Genomic DNA, 11,041 nt, shown 5'->3' on the forward strand with positions numbered 1-11,041 from the left:
GAAGGGTCGCGTTGGTACGGGGCGGCGCGGCCACCTTCGCCCCAACCGACCGTGGGGGGGGACGGTGGGAGGCAGGGAGACTCCGCGCGGCCTTGAGGTTTCAGGAAGTTTAGAGCCGGGCCGCGGCCTCTCTCGAACGGCCGCCTGAGGGCCGGGAGGTTCCTGCCGTAACTAGAGGTCCCCCAGCAGCAGCTTGGAGGAGTCAGGTTACCGCTGGCACGCAAGGCGGCCAGAAAAAAAATACTGCTTTTACTCACCGCTACTGGGAAAGGACTCCATTTTCCTCCTACTGCGAGGCGAGCCAAAAGCACGAAAAGGGCGGAAAAGACCAACGCGTCCGAAACCAAAACAAACAAAAAAGCAAAACCCGCCGCGGCTCCTCCTCACACCTTGGCCTGCTCCTCCTCTTCCTTCTCCCGCAGCTGCATGTTGCCGAGGCGGACGCGGCTGCCGGCCTGACGTCTTAGGGAGGCTTCGTGCAGCCTCGGTCGCCGCTGCCTACAGAATAACAAGCCCTATGACGGGAGCAGGAGGACAGTCCCGGGAGGGAGCGCTGGTCCGCTGCCCGCTCGGCTCGCTTCCCCTCCCAGCCAAACGGCTCTGACGGCTTGATGTCGAGGGCAGGCCCAGCCCTCGACCATTTTCTGCTTTCCCAGCTTCTCCAACCCCTCCCCTGCTAGGGACGGGCTGTTTAGCGGTCGCCGAAGACCACCTCCTCTCAACGCTTCGGTACCCGCTGAGGAGGCCTACGCTGAATCCAGGGGCGGCTGCGCCCGATCCAGAGAGCCTTGGGGCGGTTTTTTTTTTCCAGGATGAACCGCGGCCCTCCACCGTTTAGAGCAGGGGTAGTCAACCTTGGCTCTTTTATGACTCGTGGACTTCAATTCCCAGAATTCCTGAGCCAGCTTAGCTGCCTCAGGAATTCTGGGAGTTGAAGTCCACGAGTCATAAAAGAGCCAAGGTTGACTACCCCTGGTTTAGAGCCCCCCCCCCCCGCTGTCTAATAATACGATAGTTATCAAGTCGAGCCGAGATGTGAAGTTACACCTTAGAAAGGCTTGATTTCGGGCTCAGGCCCGGATAGTTTAACATGAACTTGTTTTGCCAGATTCTTCTTTTTCTCTTCCGTGTTTTAAGATGTTTGCCGCCTCTCCCCTTTTTTACTCCTTGAACTTAAAGCCAATAAAATTCTCATAAAGTTGCAACATCTCAGACCAAATAATATAGATGGTATATAGACAGGCGGTAAGAGATTTGTTGCTTGCTGGGTTTCGGCAGTGCTGTGGTGTCTCAAAGTTGTGTAAGGAGTAACATAAACAAAAAGAAATTTCCCTGAAATATGCATAAATAAACTGTCATCTTGCTAACTTTTTTCATAGTTGATGAGACACAAGGGAATCTGCCAGGAAAAGGAATCCTTTTTTTTAAATTCCTAGACTTGCTCTTTGTTTATAGATAAATCTGCTCCTGAAATTATTCTTTTTACAGTTTGCTACATAATTGTAACCTGATGGCACTGAAAATGCTTCAGAATTAGTAATGTGCATTTGCTTAAACTAGCTGTCAAAATTCTCAATTATAGTTCTTAGTTACAGGCTCCTTAGTTATAAAAGATTTATAGACAACCACCTTCATCACTTGTAATTTAAAACATATTTTACTATCCTCTTGGGAGTTCTAGAAAGCTCACAACATCAGTCAAAATGAGAAAATATAATCCAACCATTATAGCAGCAAAAAAGTAATTCTTTCTGGATGCTCCCTCCCAAAAGGAAGGTCTTCACCAATGCAACAGTGGGACAAGATTCCCTGAACCAAATTCCAGAATAAAGTCATAACTACCAAATAGCCTCAATATGAATCCTGCCACATGAATGTTCAGGACTACATCTAATTCCATTGATGTCGCCAGGATAGGTCCAGTATCAATCTGACTCTTTGTACTGATATATATGTTTTTGGAAAAGATATCGAGAACAACTCCAGTTATCCAGTTATTTGACTACAGTATGTAATTTCTTTTCTTTTGACTAGCTATATTTGTTACGGGCAATGAAAAGTTCAAAGTACTAAAGTGATGCTTCCTGGTTATACTTTTTTTCTCTAGATCTTCCTGGTTTGCATTTTATGAGCAAATTAAATTCATTCTAATGAAATGGCTGCCATAATGGGTATGGAAAATCACAAAATGCCTAATGACTAAAAACTACTAATAAAATTACCATTCTGTGGCATCACAAGATGTTCTTTGCTATTTCAGTTTGTTGCTCCTGCTGACGCTGCCACTGCTCCTTTTTCTGTTCTTTCTTGTCTAAACAGACATGGAGATGCAGCTACCACTCTTTATTTTTTTTCTAAACCAACATAATATTCAAAAGAAATTATGCAGTGTGAGACTCTACACTATCAGTAGGAATATTTCAAAAAACAGAACAGAATATGACCAAATTTGGTGTTGGGAGAGAAACTGGCAAAAGAGAGATTTTGTTTAAAATGTGCCACACCTGGCCAGGGCCTGTGAAAAAAAATCTAGAAAAAGTCTCCCCTAATCCAGGGGTGTCAAACTGCTGGCCCGCGGGCTGGATGCATCATGGCAAAACCGCGCCCACCCTATTGCCGGTAATGGAAAAAAAAGTCGTGATACATCACGACACGTCACGTGATGTTACAAGTTTGACACCCCTGCCCTAGTCTTTTCAATGGGAAAGGCAATTAGATTTTTAACTGAATGTTGAAAGCATTCTAAATCAGCGGTTCTCAACCTATGGGTCGCGACCCCATTTGGGGGGTCAGCCAAGCAAGGCTGTCTGCCATTTTTTTGTCCGCCATTTTTTTCCCCTTTTCCGGCACGTGCCTTACCTCCCTTGAGCTGGGCCAGCTGGTGGTCGGCCTGCTCCATCTCTGCCGCTTGTCAGCTATGCCTCAGCCGGCGCAGGGGGCGGAACCACGCATGCGCGGCGCTCCTGGGCAGGGAAAGTCCTCGACTTACGACCGGTTGGGTAGTCCTCGACTTACGACCAGTTTAGTCCTCGACTTACGACCGGTTTAGTCCTCGACTTACGACCGGTTTAGTCCTCGACTTACGGCCGGTTGGGGGTCGCAGCATTAAAAAGGTTGAGAACCACTGTTCTAAATCCTCTTCCTTTTAGTCATGTGACCAAGAGTAACCAGTATGCAGCCTTCTGAGTAATCCCATACATACTAGCAGATGCAACATGCAAGTACTCACCCTCATTAGATCTTCTTTGTCTATACGGGTATGTCTGACATGCACATACACCATAATTAACCATCCCACATGGACAAATTTATCTACCTATTTAGAATTATAACGCTGCTTTAATTAACTTTGGGAGGCATACAGATTAAAAACAGATACAATACTTAAAAACTAGACAATAGCAAACATAATAGAGGAAAACATACATACCCAACAGAATGCCAGATGAGCCCACCCTGACCTATCCTAGAAGTTCAGGAATAAACCAGGTTTTCAAAAATCATTTAAAACCGTTATGAGTTGGGCCAATGTGAACATTTGAGGAAACACCATTCCAAAGGACAGGCACTCTGACAAAGAAGGTGTGTTTCCTAGGTCCTATCAGACTGCTTAATTTATGGATTGCTTAATGAACCATACTCATGTTGTTAAATCTTAAGAAGTGGGCAGAAATGGTAGAGAGATCCTCCCTCACATAACCAGGCTCTATACCATGAGGACTTTGTAAATTATTCCTGACACTATGAATTGAACTGAAAAGCTCGCTGCAACCAGTGCAACTCATATAGCAGGTGTTATGAGCACAACTTAGTATGGCCACATAAGTGTTCATGCCATTGCATTCTGGACCAGCTGTAGCTTCCATGTGGTCTTCAAGGACAGCCATGTATAGAGCATGTTGCAGTAATCCACGTATAGCATCATTATTAATTATATTAAAAACGGACTCTCAATTCAGGAAAGAACACACACATTAATCTGTGAAAAGGCCTTCCTGGCTATCTGCCATCTGCTCTTCAGAAAGGAGAACCCCCAAATTGTGCACAAAGTATTGCCACCCCATTCAGAATTAATTATGGAGATTCTCGCATCCAAAGGCACTCAGTCACCTTATGGTTTAATTTAAACCTGTTCCTCCCCATTCAGACCCAAACAGCCTTCAGGCACTAAGACAATTCCCTTGACACATCACTTGATTGGTGAGCTGATGGACTGACTGTAGGTGTTTAAGTTTAACAATCAGTTATTTGGATGAGTTGATGCAGAGGTCCCTGCCAATGATACAATTGTTAAATCCATAGATACCAAGTTTCCTCTTCTTGCTGTAAAGTGGCTTATTATAAATTCTGAAAACTATTATTTGACTACATGAAGTTTTTTACCAATTCATTTGTACTCTAAGAAACAAGATATTATATGCAAATTTTCACAGAATTGTACTGAATCATTAAATAAGCACATATGTACAATAAGTACATTTCCTATCTCTTTAGCAATGAAATAGTTTTGCTTTTTGACATTCTTTTGTCTGTAGATGAAAAAAGAAACAGTGGTATTTCAGTTATCTCAGTGCTACTTCCTGACTCTTGTTTCTCTAAAAGAAAATGTTAGGCTACTGTGACTGAATTAGATTCTACAATTGTTTTAAAATTAGATTTAGAAATAAAGTGCCAATATTAGAAGTTTTAAAGTAGTTAACGTGACTTTTAACCAGGATAGCGTATTTACTTGACATTTCCATTAAAATTAATGTATTGATAATCATTGTTTAAAAACTAATAAGCAAGCCTATCTAGGCACACTTACCAGTAAAGAGAATGTATTTAATTGGACTGAGTTTTAGGTAACAATGTGCAAGACTGTACTCATAGTTATTCTTATATTTATGTTCTTTCATTTATTAATTTTTATGGAAGTCAAGTGGTTCCAATCTCCTGTCCCCGACACAGCGAGACAGAGGAGAAAAGGCACACATACACTAATCAAAAAGTTTTTCCCTTTTATAGCTAATGTACTTTTTCACACTAATATTTTCTGCGCAGCTAAAGATTTCTTTTTCGTCTGAATACACATTTCCTTATCTATCAAGTTAATCACAGCTTGTTACAACTCTATGCTCCGAATACACAATTGCTGGCATGCAGCTCTGGGCTTTTTCTCTTTGAGCAGTACACTTAAAGCTACAGCTAAACTTTTTGGTCAGCACAATTTTAAGTTACATCAAAGCGAGGTACAGAAAGCAAGCAAGAAAGAATGAACAATAGCTGCGCCATACACAAAAGACTATATTCTGGTCCCTTCAGAAACATTGAGGAAAAACCACTAGACAGTGATTGCATGCTGGTATAATGCTAAACACTTTGTCCAATACTGAACTGTCTGATAGCAAAGTAACATAATCAGGCAAGGTAGAGAGTATTGTGTCTTTTACATATTTCAAAATTTATAACAGAATTCATCTGAAGACCAGATGTGGTATCCTCTCCCAATATCAAATAATCCTATGTAATGTATATGACTGAGTAGTTCATCCATATATTTATCTTAAAATCTGAAGGTGGGCAATGCATTTAGGTGGTATTTGACATATATTTGTATCATAAACAGTACTATTAATAAATTGATTTTGTCCTGTTAATTATTTCATGCCCAATCTGTAGGCAAGACTAGGAACTGTTATTTGGATTTGATCAATCTTCCTTGTATACTCAATACTGGATAATAACTACAGTTTCTATCATTCCCATGCTGTTTGAGGATAATTTAAATTGCAATCCAGAAAAATTCAAGATTTTTAAAAAAAAAATCAGTTGGAAAACATGCTAGTGAAGCAAAGGGATTTATAATCCTGCAAATAAATCTATTCAGTAAAATAGCTCTTATGATACAAAAACCAAATCCACAATATTAGAATTTAGAATATAACAGCCTGTGACTCATTGGGTCATCATTTCAGAAATATTTTCTTACCTAAACAGAAAAACACAGTGACGAAGGGCAAAAAAGCAATGGAAGCAGGAGCAACTTCCAATATCCTGACAGCCTGACCACAGTTGACCACTCTCTGGCAGCCAATGGTGAGGGTCATCACCACCCTCTACCTAGTCTCTGGAGGGCTAGGGTCAGACTGGTCTACTGTACTTGCAGGCAGAGCTATTGAAGGGACCACAATTTTGCCAAATTTCAATCTCACAGCAGTCATGAGTTCCAGTTTTTGGATGCATTCTGTAAGTTAGTACATTTGAGGTACCTTGGTTCAAAAATTGTTGCCCTATGTTGCACTGTTTAACCCAGTTAAAGGTTACAGACACACAAATTTTAGAAGTATATTGTGTTATAGGCACATCAATAAAATGGCTACAATGGAGGAGATGGCAAGAAACAAAACATGCATTTATTGGAAAACAAATGGGTGAATTTGCATTCTTCCTTCTTGTTTCCCTGGATGCTTTCAACCACCTGAAGTCCTGCCTTTTGTCTCAACTTTCCATAAAAAGCAGCAGTACATTGCACCCCCTTTTTATTTTATTTTTTAAGAATGCTGCAGCATATAAGGCCCATGTAACACCTGAAGTATTTTTAGAAATAAATCTTATATTTGAAGCTGGAGTATTTCATTATAATATTCTAGCTCCCTTTCCCTCCTTCCCTCCCTGCCTCTCCTTCTCTCTCTCCCTCTCTCTCCCTCTCCCTACCTATCTACCTATATAAAGTCATATGGAACTTTAAAGCTTATAAATATCAAAGAAAGTATCCACAAGTGATTGTGGCTTATTCCACAAACCATGATTTTAAAATAATTGATTATCCTGAGATGTACATTGAACCTTAAGGTATAAAACCAGCCCATCATACCATTGTGCTGCAGGCACATTTAAATGAAAGTCATTCTTCTCTCATACCAAATGCTGGCTAATAATCCTGGAAATTGAAGTTTCATACATTTACAGCCCCTAGCTTGAAAAAAGGTACACTAGTTTCTGGCTAAATAACAGTTTACACTGCACACTAAAAGGCTGCTATGATTCTGTGATATTTTAGTATGCAATCCAATATTTGGAATAATACTGTAAGCTCATCTCAGACAACACCATTCCTGATTAAGTGAAAATTAAATATACTGCAACCATATGCCCCGTCTTTGACTTGTAGGAAGCACTACTTTATGCCTAAGCTGTGTTATGTGTACACTCATATCATTTCTGTTATCGTATTTCATCTAATAACACTCCATGTAATAGTACCTCCATTAAAAAGTAGCAAATGGATTACATAAAGGCCAGGAGAGATTTTAAAATAATAGAAAAACAGAAATGTTTGACATCAAATAATTTAGAAATGTATACGTAGTGAAATAGGAGTATCTAAAGCTTGCCTCTTATTGAGTATAAATCATACTTTTAAAATCAACTGTTACCAAAAGACAATAAACTGTGTTTAAAGGTAAGAGATACCAGCCTTATTACTCTGAGGCTAGAATCCTGAGTCTGTGTGTTCTTACCAGTAAAGCTGTTGAAATCAGAATGTTTAACTTACTATGTTACAGATTAAGATAGGCTGATTTAAAGTTGCCTGCAACTGCCTGTAGCCATTGCTGCATACCTATCGATGGGGTTGCTGGATAAGCATAGGTTGTAGATGGCTGCAGACATGCTATGCAAACAGCTCCCAAATCCCAGCTGTGCATTGTGTGGATGTGAATGTCCTGCGTGCTGATTGGTTGATTCGACTTCCTGTTCTGTACTTTGCTATTTGAGTGCCCCCTAGCCAGAATAAACATTTGCAGTAATATAATAATAATAATAATAATAATAATAATAATAATAATAATAATAATAATAATAATAATAATAATAATAATAATAATAATAATAATAATAATAATAATAATAAAAAGTTGGAAGGGACCTTGGAGGTTATCTAGTCCAACCCCCTGCTCAGGCAGGAAACCCTATACCATTTCAGACAAATGGCTGTCCAGTTTCTTCTTAAAAACTTCCAGTGTTGGAGCATTCACCGCTTCTGGAGGCAGGTTGTTCCATTGGTTAATTGTTCTAACTGTCAGGAAGTTTCTCCTTAGTTCTAGGTTGCTTCTCTCCTTGATTAGTTTCCATCCGTTGCTTCTTGTCCTGCCTCTAGGCACTTTGGAGAATAGTTTGACTCCCTCTTCTTTGTGGCAACCCCTGAGATATTGGAACACTGCTATCATGTCCCCCCTCGTCCTTCTCTTCATTAAACTAGACATACCCAATTCCAGCAGCTGTTGCTTATATGCTTTAGCCTCCAGTCCCCTAATCATCTTTGTTGCTCTTCTCTGTACTCTTTCTAGAGTCTCAACATCTTTTTTACATCGTGGTGACCAAAACTGGATGCAGTATTCCAAGTGTGGCCTTACCAAGGCATTGTAAAGTGGTATTAATACTTCACGTGATCTTGATTCTATCCCTCTGTTAATGCAGCCNCTAAGTTTATTGAAATTAGCTCTCTTAAAGTCCAAGACTCTAGTTTGACTGTGTTCTATTGCTTGTGCTTCCATAATGTTGAATTCCAATATTGCATGATCACTTCCTCCCAAGGTTCCTGTGGCTTCAACACCTTCTATCATTTCATCTCTGTTAGTGAGAATTAGATCCAAAATGGCTAATCCCCTAGTTCCCTTCTTTTTGGGAGACAAAGTTGTCTGCTAGGTTTGCAAGAAATCTGTTTGATCTTCCACCTGGTACAGAGTTTGTCTCCCAGTTGATGTCAGAGTAGTTAAAGTCCCCCATTATTATTGTGATGTGCTTCCTACATACCTTAGTTATCTGACTAGCAAAAAGTTCATCTATTTCCTCTGTTTGGTTGGGTGGTCTGTAGTATACACCTATGGCAATGTCATTTTCCCCCCTTTTATATTGACCTAAATGAATTCAAGACAGTTTTCATCATTGTTGTGCTCTATTTCTGTAGAGATGTAGTTATTTCTTATATAGAGAGCAACTCCGCCTCCTCTTTTATTTGGTCTGTTTCTTTTAAATAATTTAAATCCCTCTAGCTATGTGTTCCATTTGTGGGTTTCATCCCACCATGTTTCCGTAATGGCAACAATATCATATCTGCCCTCATTAACCTGAATTTCTAGTTCACCCTGTTTGCTGTTCATACTCTGTGCATTGGTGTATAGACATTTGAGTCCTTTATGACTGAAATGAAACACCTATGCGACCGTTCCTGAATAGCAGATGCATACGTTCCGTGATGTGCAATGCTGGAGAAATCTGCTTGATCTTAAGACATGGAAGATGTAACATGTTTTGTCATTGTCTTGTTTGTCATAGAAATCAAGTTCAGCACTTAGCCTATTTGGAGCTAGATGTAACTATTCCTATATTTAACACAAACTTCAGTTTTAATAATGATGATGATGATGATGATGATGGGATATGTCTTTCAATCCTATCCACTCAATAATCCCACCATAACTCAAAGGTAAAAATAAAATGCAGCACAGATTAAATAAAGTTGGTTTCCCCTGCCCCAAAGCTGTCATTCCACTCTTTTTTTAATATCCCATGTTGGATAATTATCTGACAAGCAGATATAACAACTGTTGTTAAGAAAGACAAAAAATGTTTGGATAATGGACATTACAATATCTGGAGACAGCAGAGTAGAAAAGAAAGAACTGGAGAAAATAACAAAATATAAAAATCTGCAAATAGAAGTAGAACTGTGGGGGGGAAAAGTAAAAATAGTATCAATAGTAATGGGGGCCCTGGGTGCAATACCAAAATATCTGAAGCACCATTTGAACACCAGTAGCATTGACAAAATCATTATTAGCCAATAGCAAAAGGCAATTTTACATGGAATAACTTACATCCTGTGACAATACCATAAATATTAATAAGCAACAATAGCTGCCTACCCCAGATCCTTGAGAAATACTTGATAAATGAACAAAAATGCAAAATCCAATCTAAACATCTGGCTGACTGTGTGACCAACCATAATAATAATAAGTCTGCACTGCCACATTAGGGGAAGCTTACCCATTCTTTCTACCCTTGTTTCACTTCTATGTGAAATCAAAAAGGGAATTGAACAATCAAACAGACATGGAGTGTTTAATGGTGTCCTATTTTTGCAAAGGGCTCTTATCTTTGTATTCTGGCCCTCTCAATCCTGTTATCCCTATTTGCGTGATAGAGTTGGTCAGGGAAAATAAATTTAGCCCTAAATTAAACCATAAAAGCTGGATAGGTTTAGTTGCCTCCATGACAATGTAATTTTCTGTAATCTAATTAAGCAAAGACAGTTAAGTTTTCAAATATAGGAACTCTTGTATCACACATTTTCCTTTTATGGCTTAAATGCAGCAAAACTACCAGACATTTGATGCATTGTTTTTTCATGTCTTCTAGTCAATCCTGAATCCTGGCAATTGCCTAGATAAGACTTTGCAGTTTTCCTGGCAAGATTTGAGAAGTGGTTTGTCATTGCCTCCTTCCTAAGACTGAAAGAGAATGACTGACCCAGCTTAGGCTTTGTGCCTAAGGCAGAATTAGGACTCATGGTCTCCTGGTTTCCAACTGGATGCCTTAACAATTGCATCAAACTAGTTCTTGCTAGATAAATACAAGTACTTTGGCTGCATATAAAATGAAAAAAATTAAATCAGTTGATTGTCCTCTATAAACATTAAGATATTCCTTCTTATAGACATTGCAATTTAAATATGGTGCTTTTTCCTGCTTTTTCCACAATCCACTTTTCCCCCCAATTCTCCTATTAGTGGCAATTGGTTATTTAGATAATCGGTATTCCTCCTTGTAAAATCCTATTTTATTTGTCCTGCCATCATTTTCAATCTCTTTTATCTTTCTCCTTCCAATTGTCTAGAAGGACCAGGAACAGTTCTCTTCCCTCCTCATTCAGAGCAGCAGGAAAGGGGTATGTTCCATCCCTCTATCACTGTAGCTAAACACTCCTCTTCGTCCAGATTTAAAGTGTCAGGAATAGGTGAAGCTTCTCTTTATTGTCTCGCTGTCTCCAAAAGCC

Source organism: Protobothrops mucrosquamatus, unplaced genomic scaffold (assembly GCF_001527695.2).
Source record: "Protobothrops mucrosquamatus isolate PMUCROS unplaced genomic scaffold, P.Mucros_1.0 scaffold_290, whole genome shotgun sequence".
Taxonomy (NCBI): Eukaryota; Metazoa; Chordata; class Lepidosauria; order Squamata; family Viperidae; genus Protobothrops; species Protobothrops mucrosquamatus.